Source organism: Amblyraja radiata, chromosome 5 (assembly GCF_010909765.2).
Source record: "Amblyraja radiata isolate CabotCenter1 chromosome 5, sAmbRad1.1.pri, whole genome shotgun sequence".
NCBI lineage: Eukaryota > Metazoa > Chordata > Chondrichthyes > Rajiformes > Rajidae > Amblyraja > Amblyraja radiata.
Genome location: NC_045960.1, coordinates 71,652,872 through 71,673,884, shown reverse-complemented (window position 1 = coordinate 71,673,884; position 21,013 = coordinate 71,652,872).

Here is a 21,013-nt window from a genome sequence, read left to right as displayed (position 1 = left end):
AGGGGTGTAGGGGAGGGGAGGGGGTGTAGGGCAGGGGAGGGGGTGTAGGGGAGGGGAGGGGAGGGGGTGTAGGGGAGGGGAGGGGAGGGGAGGGGGGGAGGGGATATAGGGGAGGGGAGGGGGTGTAGGGGAGGGGGGTGCGGGCTCACCAGTTCCCACTCACACAGCGGCTCCCGTCCCCAGCACCTGTCGCATTCGCAGCCCGCGAACACAGCCCGCCCCCGCCTGCGAACACAGCCAGCCCCCGCCCGTGAAGTCAGCCACCCCCCGCTCGCGAACACAGCCAGCCCCCGCTCGCGAACACAGCCAGCCCCCGCCTGCGAACACAGCCAGCCCCCTGCCCGTGAAGTCAGCCACCCCCCGCTCGCGAACACAGCCAGCCCCCGCCCGCGAACACAGCCCGCCCCCGCCTGCGAACACAGCCATCCCCCGCCCGTGAAGTCAGCCACCCCCCGCTTGCGAACACAGTCCACACTCCGCTCCTGCAGTTTTATTCTGGGCGCCGGTGATTAACAGCGGGTGCCGGACGGGGCGTCGCCATCCCGGCAAATAACAGACCATTAACTTTTGTAATATTTCACCAATCAGAACAAAACTTGGTGCACTTGGAGCAGAGGAGAACATCGAGTATGGCGGTGAAAAATCCTAGCGATATAGGGTACCGTTTTTATGCAAATTTAAAAACAACGCAAACCTGAAGAGGACAATATGAGAGTTTTAGTAATAGAAGATAGAGGATAGAGGATAGAGGATAGAGGATAGAGGATAGAGGATAGAGGATAGAGGATAGAGGATAGAGGATAGAGGATAGAGGATAGAGGATAGAAGATAGAAGATAGAAGATAGAAGATAGATAGATAGACAGACAGACAGACAGACAGACAGACAGACAGACAGACAGACAGACAGACAGACAGACAGACAGACAGACAGACAGACAGATAGATAGAAGATAATTTATTATCTTCCTGTATTTTTGTTGACAAGATCAATTTTATTCCTGAAGCAAAATATTATTTGTCCATATTGATTTACATGATCTATCAGGTCCTGATAAAATATTGTTTAATTTCTATTTTTATATTTTTCAGAGGGTGGTGAATCTGTGGAATTCTCTGCCCCAGAAAGTTGCGAAGGCCATCGATGGATCTATTTAAGGCAGAGATAGATAGATTCTTGATTAGTACAGGTGTCAGATATTATGGGGAGAAGGCAAGAGAATGGGGTTGGGAGGAAGAGATAGATCTGGCCATGATTGAATGGCGGAGTAGACCTGATGGCTAAGTCTGCTGCTATCACATGGTTTTATGAATTTTCAAGATAGTAATCAATCATATTTGACAAAGATGGCCTTTAAAAGAAGGTCAAGAATTAAAATGGCCATTTATAGTCTGCAACATTGTGATTCACAGTCCAATGCCAATATAACAAATCTTGGAGCAGGAAGAAGTAATTTCTCAGCTGAGAAGATTTGCCATAATGACTACAAAAGTAAAAAATACCACAGATACGGCAAAGTGGTGGAGCTAGGAGAGCGACCATCTCACAGTTCCAGTGATGCAAATTCAATCATGACCCCCTCGAGCAGTCTGTGTGAAGTTTGCATGTTCTCCCTGGTATGTAAGTGGGTACTAGAAATCAGAAGGAATTGATAGAATGAGTGGAGAACAAAGTAGATATTGGCTAAAGGGCCAGTTGCTGTGCTGTGTGACTCTCTGATGCAAAACCACAGAAAACTTCAGATGAAAGGTTATTACCCTGAAACATTAAATATTATTTGACTTGCGAAGTATTTCCAGCATTTTCTTTTTAATATTATGACAAGGTGGAAGCCAGCTATTTCTTGATACCTGAAAAGAATGAAATAACCGCCAGTGTTCCTGGGTATAAACTTGTAGATTAGCAGACTACTAAGGACATTCTTCCTACTATCTCAAGTCAAGGCATTGACTTCTTTGGGCAGGATAAAGAGTAACTAAGAGCTGTAACACATGCCTTTATTTCATTCATTTTGATCAAACGTTCTGCAGCATTTCCTTTTGGAGTAATGCTGTTTCAATACTTTTGAAAATACATTCATTGGATTTTTCTATGTGAAATTGGTTAATATATTGGTCTGAAGACGAGTCCTGATAACTACTCTAAATATAAATTAAGCAATGTAAGGCAATACCAAAACAATCAGGTTGCTGAAGGTGATGCTGAAGGATATAATAAAACAATGAAGGACAAACTGATATCCTAAAAAGTTAGAAATATAAAATGTATCTGACTTTAATGAACTTGGCACAGTCCTTCTAACTGCACAATTCTGGACATTTCTTGGTAGAACTTTCTTTGACAACAGGAAATACGCTCCCAAGGAATTAGAAGGATCGCATTGTTAGTCATCAATATTTGATTGTTTTGTGGTGTAAGCTATCCGAGCAAACAAGAGCTCACTGGAATTTCAGAGGAAGCATTGCTGAGAGATTTTTAAAAATACACTTTAAATAGCTGCTCCCTCCCTTACCCCTAGCATGAGCAAAAAGTACATAATATATTGATAAACAGAAAGATGGACCATCGTACAGACCCACCCAGACAAATGAACACACATTCATCTCAAAATGATCAGTTAGGAATCTGTCTTGCATTCGTTCTATCAATGGAACAGCGTACAGGTTGTAAGTGACTGCCAACCTGCTATTGCTAATTTCTCACTGCCATCAAAAACAAATGTTGTACTCTACATTAGCTGTAAATGAATTTAAAAAGAAAACATGGAAATACAAAAATATATCAGTGTAACTTTTCAGTTTTAGTCTGTGGTTGGACTGGTTGAGTTGATCATCAATAAGAACTGGGCAAAATCATGGAGTCCTTTTTGTTCTTAATTTTTATTAAAAGGACTTCCGGTGGCGCCATGCTGGACTAGCAGTCGCAACTTTTAGCTCCGCTGCAGTAAAAACGCGATTTTTCGCGTTAAAATTGGGTCTGGAGGTCGGGACCAATTCAAAAAACTTACCGGAGCCCCCGGACGTCGCGCTGATGACGTCATCAGTAAGCGATGTGATTTAAATGGAGGATAAAGGCTTTTAAATGAAAAAAACGTCTTCAGCTCAGAGCCCTCAGAGAACAATCTCAAAACAACTGCTGAAGACCCAGAAAACTGAAGAACAGACCTCTGAAGTGGATTCTGGAATGCTACAAGAGCCAAGACTGAGATGGCTACTAAGGAGAAAATGAAATGGAGGAGATAAAGAACTCGGTAAGAGAACTGAGAAAGGATATTGAGGCTGGAAACTCAAAAATGATGGAAAATATTAATGTTAAATTGATGGAAAATATGTTGAACATCAATGCTGGTAATCAAAAAGTTATTGACTGCATTGGCATTATACAAAAACGAATTGAGGATGTGCAAGAAGAGCTAACGGGGAGAATTAATAAAGGGGAAGAAGAATCTACGAAGAAGTTTGAGGCTGTGCATGTAATTGTTTCTTCACAAGTAACTGCAATGAAAGACATGGAAACAATTGTTGATCAAATGGCTGAAGATATGCAAGGAATGAAGCTAGAACTAGACAGCCTCAAGAGTCAACTGGCGAAAGTCTCAGATAAATGTCTCGATCTCGAAGCTCGCTCAAGACGCCAAAATTTACGAATACTGGGAGTAACAGAAGGGGCAGAGGGAAACAACGCCCGTGAGTTCACTGCCAACTTAATCAAACATGTACTCAATTTACCTGTGGAACCGGAAATTGAAGTGGCACATCGAATACCCAGATTTAAGCCAAGATCACAAGCAGATCCAGCCCACCCACGACAGATCATAGTCAAACTTTGGGATATTTCAGCACTTGAAGAGCTGATGAAAAAAATCAAATACGGAGTGAAGATGACGTTTGGAAACGACTATCAAACTCCTCCGGGATTATCCCTATGAGATCGTGCAAAAGAGAAGAAAGTTCTCACAGACAAGACAGATTCTCCATGGAGTTAAAGATGTCAGATGTGGCATTTTTTTATCCGGCCAGGATGCGCATTACTTTCAAGGGAAAAGAGAAAACTTTCACTAATTCGGACGCAACTTATAAATATGCCCAAGAGATTGTGGCAGAAACAGAAGATTAATCAAGGCATATGGACAAATTCTTTCCTTTTATTACTTCACAGAGAACACCTGAAGATAAGGGAAGAAACACCATTCTCTAAAAGTTTAAAATGGAAGAGCATTTCCACGTGCGCTGGTCTAGAAACCTTATCTCCTTTGGACGCTTTGAAATTCAACTCAAGGACATTCTTTGTTCAAAATGAAGGAAAGACTGATAAGCAACGCTGAGACGAACAGCAGAGCCGAATGTGGAAAACATCACAAGGACAAATGGCGGTTTAAGATCTTAAAATAGCTTTACAAAATATAGAGAATCAATAATAATTAACAATACTAATATAGAAATATAAATGGAAACTAACCTGAACTATATAATGGGCAAAATGTAATAATGTGTTAAAAAGGCTAACTAGCTCGTATATAGAGGAGACAATTAAGCAGGGATAAAGAAATAATAAATAACAAATTTTAGAATTAAAGTAGATAATACTGAAAGTTTAAGTGCTATGTAGTTCGTGTGGGGAAGGGAGGAGACTCAGGCACCTGGCATAATTCCAGGAGCCTGATTCTGGTTAACCCTTCCACCTAACAGCTTACTATTATCAAAGGTATAACTAATTATAAATAATTAGTAGATGAAAGTGTTAGATATATAAATTTCACAGTAGCTGAACACAAGATCTGATAAGTCAGAATGAAATATATATATATATATAGTGTAATTGGGTGAAATATAACTGATTTTGAAATGGTACCGCCCTCCTAGGTTTAGAGTAATAAAGGGAGCGGAGCTAATTGTACATCATCAACTTCGGAAGTCGAATAGATGTCGAATCCCACAGACGGGTGGGACTCTCACTACAGTGTCGAATACTCCAGACACTGTAATTTTACTTGTTCATTTTTTTTTTTTTTATCACAATATGTCACAACTATGTGGTTTTCTTTCAAGGACAACCTCAAAAGGGATCTACCAAGGAAGTTAGCAATATAAATGCCCACCAAATATCCAGAGTCCTGAGGTATGGATGCACCGTAATAAATAAGGGTATTAAAATCAGAGAAAATGCAAGATGATAAACAAAAGAAAATGGGAGGAATCACACTGTGTAGCTGGAATATAAGGGGTATTAATGAACCAATTAAAAGGGGCAAAATACTAGCTCAGTTGAAATCATGTAACACGGACATTACATTTCTACAAGAAACGCACCTTAAACATCAAGATCAGATGAGATTGAGGGCGAATTGGATAGGCCAAATATTTCACTCCTCATATACTTCGAAATCCAGAGGCACCGCAATTATTATTTGCAAAGGAATACCATTCAAATCAAAGAACATTATATCAGATAAGAAAGGGAGATATCTTATAGTTACAGGAGAGATCCATGCTACGCCAATCAGTTTGGTAAATATATATGCGCCCAATTTTGATAATCCTCAATTTTTTAATAAAATCCTGAATACAATCGCAGAATTTAACTACCAAAATGTTATAATTGGAGGAGACTTCAACTGTGTTTTAGATCCGTAGTTAGATAAATCGATGCAAAAACAAAGAGGTAATATGAAATCTAAAACTAGTGAACTCTTAAATACATATATAAAAAATACAAATATAGCAGGCGTCTGGAGGATCGCGAATCCGACTGGAAGGGAATACTCGTTTTATTCAATGGTACACAAAACATACTCACGTATAGACTACTTCCTAGTGGATACAAAACTAATCCCTTATACTATGAACCCTAAATATCACACTAATACGATTTCAGATCACTCCCCGCTAACTTTCGTTTAAAATTAGAAGGAATGTCAACGAACAAATCGTTCTGGAGGTTTAACTCGCAAATTCTGAAAGACCCACAAGGGAGTATATATCTAAAAAAACAGATGGACCTATTTTTTGAGACAAACGATACACCAGATATATCGCCCACTTTACTATTGGAATCCTTCAAAGCATTTATTAGAGGAGTCATTATCTCGTATCAAGCTTTTCAAAACAAAAAGAATAAGAATGAACAAAGACAATTAGAAGAACAAATCAGACAACTAGATATAGATAATGCTAAAGATCCAACTATGGATAAACATAATAAAATTTTAATACTGAAATTTAAGCTAAATAAATTATTGTCAGAGAATGTTATAAGATTATTCCAAATTACAAAACAAGAACATTTCGAATTTGGGGATAAACCCCATAAACTTTTGGCACGCCAACTGAAAAAACGGGAAAAAGATCATGCAATTTTAAAGATTAAATCAGATAGAGGGGAATTATTAACACTACCTAATGATATCAATAAAAGATTTGCTCAATTTTACAAGAATTTATACACATCGAAAACGCTAATAGACAATAATAAAGTTTCAGAATTTCTGGACAATTGTAACCTTCCAAAACTAGAACTGAAGGAACAAGAGGAACTGGGAGCACAAATTACATCTAAGGAAATAGAAGACACAATAAACACACTTAAGTATGGAAAAACACCAGGACCAGACGGATTCAGTAATGAATTTTATAAATGTTTTTACAACATAGTTACACCACGTCTACAGCAAATGTATAGATACGCTTTTAAAGAACAAATCTTACCTGAAACACTAGCAGAATCAACGATCACATTAATACTTAAAAAAGATAAAGATATAGAAGAACCAGGCTCATATAGAGCTATTGCTTTGTTAAATACGGATCAAAAATTATTTGCGAAAACACTAGCTAGAAGACTAAGTCAATATGTTAGTAAATTAATAAATGAGGATCAAACGGGATTTATACCTAAGAGACATTCATTTAATAACCTGAGACGTCTGCTTAACATAATGCACTCTCACAAACCTCAAGAACAAGAGTTATCTATCATTTCATTGGACGCAGATAAAGCGTTTGATCAAGTAGTATGGGATTATATGATTAAAGTATTGCAAAAATTTCAAATGGGAGAGAACTTCATCTCATGGATAAAATTATTATATAACAAACCCACGGCTAGAATATTAACTAATAATATACTATCTACGAAATTCCAATTATCAAGGGGTAATAGACAAGGATGTTAATTATCACCGCTGTTATTTGCTCTGGTAATTGAACCTTTAGCTGAAAAAATCAGAACACACCCGGATATTTACGGTTATAATACAAAATATTCAAATAACAAAATATCTTTATACGCAGACGATGTACTACTGTATATCACAAAACCCCAAATCAGTATACCAAACATATTAAATCTAATTGAGGACTTTGGATCTTTCTCAGGATACAGAATAAACTGGAACAAAAGTGAAATTATGTCGATAAAACCGAAAGACTCAACACATCTCTTGAAATTCCCCTTTAAAATAGCCACAGAAAAATTCAAATATTTAGGAATTGAAATCACTAGAAACTATCACGCTATGTTTAATGTCAATTATAGTACCTTACTTAAGAAACTAAATAATCTAATCAAATTCTGGAAAACGCTCCCGATGTCTTTAATAGGTCGAATAAATGCTATAAAAATGATATTTTTACCACAAATCCTATATTTATTTCAATCAATACCTATATATCTTCCAAAAAAGTTTTTCAAAAAACTAGACTCAGACATTACAAATTTTATATGGGATTATAAATCCCACAGAATACAAAGAGCACACCTTAGTAAACCAAAAGAGATGGGTGGTCTAGCGCTCCCTAACTTTATGTACTATAATTGGGCAGTAAATATTAAAAACATGATTCACCTGCTGGACAATTCTGCCCAGCAGGTGGACTGGATTGTAATGGAGAGAGAGGACTGCTCTCCATGTAATACAGGAGCGACTATCCTCTCACCAATGAATCTGAATAACAAAAATTATAATAAAAATCCAATGATACATAGCACAATTAGAACTTGGAAACAAATAAAACAGAATCTAAAATTAAGAAATCTATCTCTTTTAATGCCAATAGTCAATAATCCGTCGTTTAAACCTTCAATTATAGATAAATCATTTACACAATGGGAAAGAATGGGAATCAAAACGCTCGGAGACTTGTATGAATTAGGAAAATTATTATCATTTCAACAATTACAACTGAGATATAATTTGAAAAATAATCAATATTTTAAATATCTTCAAATCCGTGACTATCTGAAAAAATACACAAAAGACTATCATAACATGCCCCCAGACTTATTGGATGAAGCCATGAAGACAAAGGCTGAATCAGCAAATCTAATATCATACTTATACAACATTATTTTAAATATAGAAATACCTACAACCGATGGTATTAGAAGAGACTGGGAACAATAACTAGCTATAAAAATGTCAAAAGAGAGCTGGGATAAACACTTACTATATGTGCATAAATGCTCGATCAACGTACGACATACTCTAATTCAATTCAAAACATTACATAGACTATATTATTCAAAAACTAAAATAAATAAACTTTTCCCCAATGTCTCACCCATTTGTGATAAATGTCAGTCACAAGAAGCTACCATAGCGCACTCTTTTCTTTTTTGTATAAAAATCCAAAAATTCTGGAACAAAATATTTGAAATCTTCACAAAATTAATTAAAATAAAACTTGTACCAAAAGCAGAACGGATCATTTTTGGAATATCGGAAGGTAATCCCAAACTAAACGTGTTTCAAAAGAACTTACTTAATTACGGGCTAATAATGGGAAAAAAGCTTATACTCAAATTTTGGAAAAATGCTCCAATACCAACAATAAAAATGTGGATTTCAAACATGTTCGAAACATTACACCTGGAAGAGATGAGACTCCTAGCAGGCAAAGCAGACCACTTCCAAAAGACGTGGTCTGCATTTATGGAACTATTACAAGCATAAGGTGCAATAGTAATTTAAAATATAAATGGTACCAGGATCTGGTAACGGGGGGTAAAAAAAACAAAAAAAAAACACGGTTGGTATATCCTTTTTTGCGGAGTTTTGTGTTATATAATAGAGCGATTGTTTCTCCTTTTTTTTCTTTTCTTTCTAGGGTGTTCGGCGCGGACTTGTAGGGCCGAGATGGCCTGTTTCCGTGCTGTAATTGTTATATGGTTATATTTCGTTGGTATCATTTAAGAATAAATTGGATAGGCATATGGATGAGAAGGGAATGGAGGGTTATGGTATGAGTGCAGGCAGGTGGGACTAAGGGAAAAAAATTGTTCGGCGCGGACTTGTAGGGCCGAGATGGCCTGTTTCCGTGCTGTAATTGTTATATGGTTATATGGTCTATTTCCTTTCTTTACTTCCTTCTCTAACTTCTTCCCTAAGAGGCTTTCTTTTCCCAACACTTTCCTGCACCTTCACGACTTGCTCACTTTCCTTACTTCTTTTATTTCTACCTTTTTTTAAACTCGAAAAACGAAGTGGTACAACAAATGTAATAAGATATATGTGATGTGTAATACTGTAATTTACTGTACTTCTAATAAAAAATAAATAAATAAATTTTTAAAAGTTTTTTAAAAAAAACAAGTTTTTATTAAAAGCATATTCAAAAAATATCAACACTACCTCCTTTTTTGTCCAAGGAAATAACTTTGACAGAGCTATGTTTAATCTGCCTTGGATTAATTATAGCTGTCCAATACATTGCTGAGGCTACACTTGGAGTATTATATTCAGTTTTGGTCACTCCACTATAGGAAATGTGCAATTAAGCTGGAAAGAGTGCAAAGAAGATTTACAAGAATTTTGCCAGGACTTAAGAGTCTGAATTATAGAGAGTTTGGCAGGCAAAGATTTTATTCTTTGGAGCACAGTAGATTGAGTGATGATCTATAGATGTGCATAAAATAATGAGAGGAATAAAACGGGTGAATGCACAGAATTTTTTTTCCTAGGGTAGAGGAAATCAAGAACTACAGAGATGAGAGGGAAAAGATTTAATAGGAACCTGAGTGGCAACATTTCCACACAGAGTGATGGGTATATGGAATAAGCTACTAAAAGAAGTAGTTGAAGCATGTACAAACACCATTTAAAAGACATTTGGACAAATGTAGGAAACGTTTGGAGGGACATGATCTAGGTACAGGAAATTGCTACCCGCCAAAATTATTTTAACACCATTAAAAATAGATGGCACAATTTCTAATGTGTTGTATTAAATGCAGCTAGGATGCAATAAAATGCAGGAATTAAGGCATTTTTCTTAACCTCACCCAAGCAGGATGCTCTGGTTTATTGGAGTAGTCTTCCATCCACCTGGATGCAATAAACTAACAAATTAAATATAAAGGGATGTTGCAGAGCTTCCTTGATGTCAACTGTGGATCGTACTGTGGTACAAGTCCAAATAGCTCTATTCCTGCACCTGTATCTTGTTGGCTTTCCACTCAAATTTGCACATTTTTAGCTCCAAGCTTATAACCATATAACCATATAACAATTACAGCACGGAAACAGGCCATCTCGACCCTTCTAGTCCGTGCCGAACACGTATTCTCCCCTGGACCCATATACCTGCGCTCAGACCATAACCCTCCATTCCTTTCCCGTCCATATAACTATCCAATTTATTTTTAAATTATAAAAACGAACCTGCCTCCACCACCTTCACTGGAAGCTCATTCCACACAGCCACCACTCTCTGAGTAAAGAGGTTCCCCCTCATGTTACCCCTAAACTTCTGTCCCTTAATTCTCAAGTCATGTCCCCTTGTTTGAATCTTCCCTACTCTCAGTGGGAAAAGCTTATCCACGTCAACTCTGTCTATCCCTCTCATCATTTTAAAGACCTCTATCAAGTCCCCCCTTAACCTTCTGCGCTCCAAAGAATAAAGCCCTAACTTGTTCAACCTTCCTCTGTAACTTAGTTGCTGAAACATTCTAGTAAATCTCCTCTGTACTCTCTCTATTTTGTTGACATCCTTCCTATAATTAGGCGACCAAAATTGTACACCATACTCCAGAATTGGCCTCACCAATGCCTTGTACAATTTTAACATTACATCCCAACTTCTATACTCAATGCTCTGATTTATAAAGGCCAGCCCACCAAAAGCTTTCTTTACCACCCTATCTACATGAGATTCCACTTTCAGGGAACTGTGCACAATTATTCCCAGATCCCTCTGTTCACCCCCATTCTTCAATTCCCTACCATTTACCATGTACGTCCTATTTTGATTTGTCCTGCCAAGATGTAGCACCTCACACTTATCAGCATTAAACTCCATCTGCCATCTTTCAGCCCACTCTTCCAACTGGCATAAATCTCTCTGTAGACTTTGAAAATCTACTTCATTATCCACAACCCCACCTATCTTAGTATCATCTGCATACTTACTAATCCAATTTACCACACCATCATCCAGATCATTGATGTACATGACAAACAACAGTGGACCCAACACAGATCCCTGTGGCACCCCACTAGTCACTGGCCTCCAACCTGACAAACAACCATCCACCATTACTCTCTGGCATCTCCCATTCAGCCACTGTTGAATCCATCTTGCTACTCCACCATTAATACCCAACAATTGAACCTTCTTAACCAACCTTCCGTGAGGAACCTTGTCAAAGGCCTTACTGAAGTCCATATACAACATCCACTGCTTTACCCTCATCAATTTCCCGAGTAACCTCTTCAAAAAATTCAAGAAGATTAGTCAAACATGACCTTCCAGGCACAAATCCATGTTGACTGTTCCTAATCAGACCCTGTTTATCCAGATGCTTATATATATTATCTCTAAGTATCCTTTCCATTAATTTGCCCACCACTGACGTCAAACTAACAGGTCTATAATTGCTAGGTTTACTCTTAGACCCCTTTTTAAACAATGGAACAACATGCGCAGTACGCCAATCCTCCGGCACTATTCCCGTTTCTAATGACATTTGAAATATTTCTGTCATAGCCCCTGCTATTTCTACACTAACTTCCCTCAATGTCCTAGGGAATATCCTGTCCGGACCTGGAGACTTATCCACTTTTATATTTCTCAAAAGTGTCAGTACTTCCTCTTCTTTGAATCTCATAGTTTCCATAGCTACTCTACTTGTTTCCCTTACCTCACATAATTCAATATCCTTCTCCTTGGTGAATACCGAAGAAAAGAAATTGTTCAATATCTCCCCCATCTCTTTTGGCTCTGCAGATAGCTGTCCACTCTGACTCTCTAATGGACCAATTTTATCCCTCGTTATCCTTTTGCTATTAATATAGCTGTAGAAACCCTTTGGATTTACTTTCACCTTACTTGCCAAAGCAACCTCATATCTTCTTTTAGCTTTTCTAATTTCTTTCTTAAGATTCTTTTTACATTCTTTATACTCCTCAAGCACCTCATTTACTCCATGCTGCCTATAATTATTGTAGATCTCTCTCTTTTTCCGAACCAAGTGTCCAATTTCCCTTGAAAACCATGGCTCTTTCCAATTTTTACTATTTCCTTTCAACCGAACAGGGACATAAAGATTCTGTACTCTTAAAATTTCACCTTTAAATGTCCTCCATTTCTCTTCCACATCTTTCCCATAAAACAAACTGTCCCAATTTACTCCTTTTAAATCCTTTCGCATCTCCTCAAAGTTAGCCTTTCTCCAATCAAAAATCTCAACCCTAGGTCCAGTTCTGACCCTCTCCATAATTATATTGAAACTAATGGTATTGTGATCACTGGTCCCGAACTGTTCCCCAACGCATACCTCTGCCACCTGACCCGTCTCATTTCCTAACAGGAGGTCCAGCACCGCCCCTTCTCTAGTAGGTACTTCTATGTATTGCTGCAAAAAACTATCCTGCACACATTTTACAAACTCCAACCCATCCAGCCCATTTACAGAATGTGTTTCCCAGTCTATGTGTGGAAAATTGAAATCTCCCACAATCACTACCTTGTGCTTACTACTAATATCTGCAATCTCCTTACATATTTGCTCTTCCAATTCTCGCTCCCCATTTGGCGGTCTATAATACACCCCTATAAGTGTTGCTACCCCTTTCCCATTTCTCAGTTCCACCCAAATAGCCTCCCTAGACGAGCCCTCTAATCTATCCTGCCAAAGCACTGCTGTAATATCTTCCCTGATAAGCAATGCAACACCTCCACCTCTTGCCCCTCCAATTCTATCACACCTGAAGCAACGAAATCCTGGAATATTTAGTTTCCAATCACAGCCCTCCTGCAACCATGTTTCACTGATCGCCACAACATCATACTTCCAGGTGTCAATCCAGGCTCTAAGTTCATCCACCTTTCTTACAATGCTCCTAGCATTAAAATATACATATTTAAGAAACCCACCCTCTCTTATTCTCTGTTTATTGTCTTTTTCTTCTCTCTCCCCTACATTTTGGGTCAGAGTGCTACCATTCTCTGCCTCCTGCCTCACACACTGACTGCTAGCTTTCCCAATTTGAGTCCCTCCCCCAACCATACTAGTTTAAAGTCTCCCCAGTAGCCTTTGCAAATCTCCCCGCCAGGATATTGGTCCCCCTCGAGTTCAAGTGCAACCCGTCCTTTCTGTACAGGTCGCACCTTCCCCAAAAGAGGTCCCAATGATCCAGAAACTTGAATCCATACCCACTGCACCAGTCCCTCATCCACTCATTTATCCTCCACCTCGCTCCATTCCTACTCTCACTGTCGCGTGGCACAGGCAGTAATCCTGAGATTGTTACCTTTGCAGTCCTTCTCCTTAACTCTCTACCTAACTCCCTAAATTCTTCTTTCAGGACCTCTTCTCTTTTTTTACCTATGTCGTTGGTACCTATATGTACCACAACCTCAGGCTCCTCTCCCTCCCATTTCAGGATTTCTTGGACACGTTCAGACACATCCCTGACCCTGGCACCAGGGAGGCAAACTACCATCCGGGTCTCCTGTCTGCATCCACAGAATCGCCTATCCGACCCCCTGACTATAGAGTCCCCTATTACAATTGCCCTCCTCTTCTTTTCCTTACCCTTCTGAGCAACAGGACCGGTCTTTGTGCCAGAGGCCCGGCCGCTGTCGCTGCCCCCAGGTAGGCTGTCTCCCCCACCCTTACTCAAACATGAGTACTTATTTTCAAGGTGTACAGCCACCGGGGTACTCACCAGTCCCTGCCTCTGCCCATTGCCCTTCCTAACTGTGACCCAGTTTTCTGTCTCCCGTAGTCTTGGAGTGACCACCTCCCTGTAACTCCTTTCTATGACCTCCTCGCTCTCCCTGAGCAGACAGAGGTCATCGAGTTGCTGCTCCAGGTTCCTAACATGGTCCCTTAGGAGCCCCATCTCGACGCACCTGGCGCAGATGTGGACGTCTGGAGGGCACTCAGACTCCATGACCTCCCACATCTGACATCCAGAACAGTAAACTGCCCTGGCCCTCATTCTCCCCCTTATCTGAATACAATAAAGCCTTACCCGGGATACAAGCCAATCAGCTGCTTCCTCTGGTCCTCTTCCACCAATCAGAGGCTTCCACCAGACTCCTTCTCTGGAAGTGAGATGGAACGTTGCAGATTTGGGTAACTCCTCCTTGCACCAACGGCTCCCCGGGCCTCTGTAGAAGCAAGCCCCACGCTGTTTTTATACTCACAGCTCCAGGTAACTCCTCCTCGCACCAACGGCTCCCCGGGCCTCTGTAGAAGCAAGCCCCGCGCTGTTTTTATACTCACAGCTCCAGGTAACTCCTCCTCGCACCAACGGCTCCCGGGGCCTCTGTAGAAGCAAGCCCCGCGCTGTTTTTATACTCACAGCTCCAGGTAACTCCTCCTCGCACCAACGGCTCCCGGGGCCTCTGTAGAAGCAAGCCCCGCTCTGTTTTTATACTCACAGCTCCAGGTAACTCCTCCTCACACCAACGGCTCCCCGGGCCTCTCCCTGGGTACTTATGAAGTACAATCAAAATTACAAATTAATGCAGCACAGCACCATTGCATTCAAATAGAAAAGTAGTTTTTCATTTTGTTGATTAGAATTTTAATCTAGATTCTGAAAGTTTGCTTTGCTTAGTTTTTCTGTGTAGTAGAAATACAAAATGGTGATTTTGTTGGCATAAATCCTATTTGAGAAATTATCAGATATCACACGAAGCAGATTCCTTTATGTATACTGCTTCTGACCATTGACTTTCCTTTAATGTTTCTTCCTTGGGAGGAATGTTTGAGTCTTATCATAGTTCACAGTTTGCAGTCTCTATGTATTCTGAAATTGGTGCTGTCAGAATTTGGTGCTCCAGATATTTACAAACATGGTTTAAATGAAACAATACAAGCAGTATTGAATAACATCAGTATAACTCCCGAGAGCAATCCTTCTCCTGCTTCTACTTCCCACCCCAACTCACACCCAGTTGGAATGCTGGGGAATTCTTGCTGTTGGTACGGAATAAATGAATTTGATCTTTGTTGTTCAGTAATTTAGTTTAGTTTAGACAAATTCAGGAGATAAATTAGAGATTTATTCAGGAGAAAAGAAGAGAAAGGAAGCCAAAACATGATCTATGACCTAAATTACAGGGTCTCCAAATTGAGAAGTTCAAGTTCAAGTTCAAGTGAGTTTATTGTCATGTGTCCCTGTATAGGATAATGAAATTCTTGCTTTGCTTAAGCACACAGAAAATAGTAGCATTTATTACAAAACAGATAAATGTGTCCATATACCATGATATAAATATATACATAAATAAATAAACTGATAAAGTGCAAATAGCACAAAGGGGTTATTAATAATCAGAGTTTTGTCCGAGCCAGGTTTAATAGCCTGATGGCTGTGGGGAAGTAGCTATTCCTGAACCTGGTTGTTGCAGTCTTCAGGCTCCTGTACCTTCTACCTGAAGGTAGCAGGGAGATGAGTGTGTGGCCAGGATGGTGTGGGTCTTTGATGATACTGCCAGCCTTTTTGAGGCAGCGACTGCGATAAATCCCCTCGATGGAAGGAAGGTCAGAGCCGATGATGGACTGGGCAGTGTTTACTACTTTTTGTAGTCTTTTCCTTTCCAGGGTGCTCAAATTGCCGAACCAAGCCACGATGCAACCGGTCAGCATACTCTCTACTGTGCACCTGTAGAAGTTAGAGAGAGTCTTCCTTGACAAACCGACGCTCTGTAAGCTTCTCAGGAAGTAGAGGCGCTGATGAGCTTTTTTGATAATTGCGTTAGTGTTCTCGGACCAGGAAAGATCTTCAGAGATGTGCACGCCCAGGAATTTGAAGTTCTTGACCCTTTCAACCATCGACCCATTGATATAAATGGGGCTGTGGGTCCCCCTCCTACTCCTTCCAAAGTTCACAATCAGTTCCTTGGTTTTGCTGGTGTTGAGGGCCAGGTTATTGCGCTGGCACCATATGGACAGTTGCTCGATCTCCCTTCTATATTCTGACATCCCCATCAGTGATACGTCCCACAATAGTGGTGTCGTCAGCGAACTTGATGATGGAGTTTGCACTGTGGTTGGCTACGCAGTCATGGGTATAGAGTGAGTACAGCAGGGGGCTGAACACGCAGCCTTGAGGTGCTCCCGTGCTAATTGTTATCGAGGCTGACACATTTCTGTCACAGTCTGCCCTCTCCTCATTCTCATCCACTTCACCTCCCAGTACTTTTCCACCGGTCCCTCCTTCTCCTCACCTGCCTGCCTGCCACTCCCCTCTCATCAGCCCAACTCTCCTCACCTGTTGCACTCAGTTGCCTCTGATCACCAATTAACCCGGTATATAGACTCTCCTCACCGTTCACACAGTGCCAGATTGTTCTCAGCATTCATGCAAGACTCTCCAGCGATTTCCCGACTACGTCTCCTGCCTGCCCCTCTTCGGAACCCTCGCTCAATCCTGAGCCTCTGTGTGAGTACGGTGTACCCATTCCTGTGTTACTACTCTGTGTTACAGTATCGTAATAAAGTTCATTACCAACTATACCTGCCTGATTCTGTGCTGCTATTGGGTCCAAGCTATACCCGTTACAGTACAATCTGGCCAACAATGGACTCAGCGCACACAACGTCTCCGTCAAACCGCTTTGAGAGGATTGAGCACACGCTCCTGCAGCACAAAGCTATGCTCACTGCCTCCAACTCCGAGGTTCGACAGGCTGTGTCAAACCAAGAGCAAGCATTGGTTGCACTAGCCACCCAGGTCCAACAGCTGACGACCACCCTCGCCAAGGCTACACCCCATGCTTCGCCTCCGGCTCCGACAGCACCAGCTCCCGGTCCGCCAGGACCATCACCTGAGCCCCGGGTGGGAACCCGGAGCGCTACGCTGGAGACCCGGAGGGCTGCAACCCATTCATCACGAACTAACGACCCGTCTGGACCGACGCATCCGGGCAAGACGTCGGGAGAGGCGACAGGGACAGGCGGACCGCCAGCTATCCACCCAAGCTCGTTTTCCTCCGGAGACTGGACTACCCTCGTCGGGGCAACCGTCGAGGCAACCCGAACCCATGCAGGTGGGTCGAACCAGTCTCACCCCCGGGGAACATCGGCGTCAGGGGAACCTCTGTCTCTACTGTGGCCTGGCGGGTCATTACATCTCCAAGTGCCCAGTAAAAGGCCAGACTCGCCAGTAGCGGAGGAATTACTGGTGAGTCAAACCTCTGAACTTTCCTCTGCCCGACGCCCTCTTTGTCATGCCCGTCTGCTGTTGTCTGATGGTTCTCACACCCTCGCCACCTTCATAGACTCTGGTTGTGACATTAATCTTATGGACAAGGAACTAGCCCGCCAGCTAGGCATCAGTTGTGTTCCCCTGCCTGAACCTGTTCCCGCCAACGCCCTCGACGGCCATCTCCTGGGGACTGTTTCTCACCAGACGGTCCCAGTGTGCATGCTCCTGTCTGGTAATCACCATGAGACCATCCAGTTCCACATCCTGCAGTCTCCCCGTCTTCCCCTCATCCTGGGTTACCCCTGGCTTCGGCGACACAACCCCAACATCGACTGGAGGACGGGGGTCATCTTGGGTTGGAGCCCTTCCTGCCACCAAGTGTGCCTGAAGCAAACCTCAGCTCCTCAACCGGCCACCTGCTCCAGTTCTGCTCCAGATCTGACGGGGGTCCCAGCCGAGTACCATGACTTTGGGGAGGTTTTTAGCAAGTCTAGGGCCACCTCCCTTCCTCCTCATCGGCCCTATGACTGCGCATAGACCTCCTGCCTGGTTCCGCTCCTCCTAGGGGTCGCCTTTACTCCCTGTCCGCCCCTGAGAGAGGCGCCATGGAGAAATACATAAACGACTCCTTGGCTGCTGGTCTCATCCGTCCCTCCTCGTCTCCTGCTGGGGCTGGGTTCTTCTTCGTGGAGAAGAAGGACAAATCTCTGCGTCCCTGCATAGATTACCGGGGGCTCAACGGCATCACGGTGAAGAATCGCTACCCTCTCCCACTCATCTCCTCTGCTTTCGAGCTCCTGGAGGGGGCCACCATCTTTTCGAAGTTGGATCTACGCAACGCCTACCACTTGGTCCGCATCAAAGAGGGAGATGAGTGGAAGACCGCCTTCAACACTCCCACAGGACATTATGAATACCTGGTGATGCCCTTTGGCCTCACCAACGCCCCGGCCATCTTCCAGGCTTTGGTCAATGACGTTCTCAGAGACATGTTGAACAAGTACGTGTTCGTCTATCTTGATGACATCCTCATCTTTTCACGGACCAAGGAGGAACACGTACACCACGTCCAGGCAGTTGTACATCAGCTCCTGGAGAACTCGCTCTTCGTTAAAGCTGAGAAGTGCGTGTTTCACTCCCCGTCAGTCTCCTTCCTAGGATACATCGTTGGCCAAGGGAACATCAAGATGAACCCCGCCAAGGTCTCTGCTGTCACCACCTGGCCTGTTCCTGACTCCCGCAAGCAGCTCCAAAGGTTCCTGGGGTTCGCCAATTTTTACCGATGGTTCATCTGTGGCTACAGTACTGTGGCCGCACCCCTCACGGCACTCACCTCCTCCAAGGTTCCGTTCCGGTGGTCTGCCGCGGCCGACGAAGCTTTTCAGACACTCAAGACACGGTTTACATTGGCCCCCATCCTCCAAGTTCCGGACTCAGAGAGACAGTTCGTGGTGGAGGTGGACGCCTCCGACGTGGGGGTGGGAGCTGTTCTGTCCCAGCGAGCTGCAGGGGACCAGAAGCTCCATCCATGCGCCTTCTTCTCCCGATGCCTGACCCCTGCTGAGAGGAATTATGACATTGGCAACCGAGAACTGTTGGCGGTTAAGTTGGCGTTGGAGGAATGGCGTCACTGGCTGGAGGGAACAGAGCAGCCTTTCTTGGTTTGGACTGACCACAAGAACCTTGAATACCTCCAGTCAGCCAAGAGGCTCAACTCTCGTCAGGCCCGCTGGTCTCTCTTCCTCACCCGCTTCAACTTCTCCCTCTGATACCGACCTGGGTCCCACAATGTGAAGCCCGATGCCCTCTCTCGACAGTTCTTGGCGAAGGAGGAGCCTGCCTCTGGCCCCAAGACCATCCTCCCGTCCTCGCACAGGGTTGCCTCCCTCACCTGGGAAGTGGAGGAGAAGGTCAAGGCGGCCTTGGAGAACCAGCCGGGACCCAGCGCATGCCCTCCTGATCGCCTGTTTGTGGTTTCTGCCCTGCGGTCCGACGTCCTTCAGTGGGCCCACAGCTCTCGACTCGCCTGTCATCCCAGCATTCAGCGGACCAAGGAGATGGTGCTACGGAGGTTCTGGTGGGCATCGCTGGAGGAGGACACTCGGGAGTTTGTCAACGCCTGTCCCGTTTGCAACCAGCACAAGGTCTCACACCAAGCTCCTGCGGGTCATCTGCTTCCACTGCCTGTACCCCATCGACCATGGTCCCACATCTCCCTGGACTTCGTTACCGGCCTGCCCCCATCCAGTGGTCACACCACCATCCTGACCATGGTCGATAGATTTAGCAAGATGGCTCAGTTCGTGCCCCTGCCCAAGCTTCCGTCAGCCAAGGAAACTGCCGAGCTCATGTTGCTCCACGTCTTCAGGCTCCATGGTCTCCCCGTCGATGTGGTCTCCGACTGGGGACCCCAGTTTGCCTCTGTGTTCTGGAGGGAGTTCTGCATGCTTGTGGGGGCCACCGTGAGTCTGACGTCCGGATTTCATCCCCAGTCCAACGGCCAAACTGAAAAGAAGAATCAGGAGATGGAGATGGCGCTGCGGTGTATGGTGTCCAAGCATCCATCCTCCTGGTCCCAGCAGTTGTTGTGGGTGGAGTACGCCCACAACACCCTGACAAGCTCGGCCACTGGGCTCTCCCCTTTCCAGTGTGCCTATGGGTTTCAGCCTCCACTGTTCCCGGCGCTGGAGAAAGAGGCTTCCTGCCCGTCCGTCCAGGCCTTCATTCGTCGCTGCCGCAGGACGTGGACCCAAGCCAGGGCGGCTCTTCTCCGCTCCGTGGACCGTTACGCCACGGCTGCCAACCGTCACCGCACCCAGGCCCCCACCTACCTCGCGGGCCAGAAGGTGTGGCTGTCGACCCGGGACCTTCCCTTGAGGGTGGAGTCCAAGAAGTTGGCACCCAAGTTCATCGGTCCCTTTGAGATCCAGAAGGTCATCAACCCAGCGGCTGTGAGGCTCAAGTTGCCTCGTTCCATGCGGGTCCATCCTACGTTCCACGTGTCCAGAGTAAAGCCAGTCCGGGAGAGTTCCCTGGTCCCCGCAATCCCTCCTCCTCCACCTCATCGACGGAGGCCCCGCCTTTACGGTGCACCGCCTCCTGCGCTCCCGCCGTCGCGGGAGGGGTCTCCAATACCTGGTCGATTGGGAGGGTTACGGTCCAGAGGAGAGGTCCTGGGTTCCTGCTCGACACATCCTGGACGCCTCCCTCATCAGGGAGTTTCACCGGCGTCATCCCGACCAGCCGTCCAAGTCCGCCACTCCTAGAGGGGTCGCCGCCCCTGAGACTCTGTCCCCTCTTCCGTCTGAGGCGCCCAGTGACGACGAGACGGAGCTTTCCTCTGAAGCTATGGAG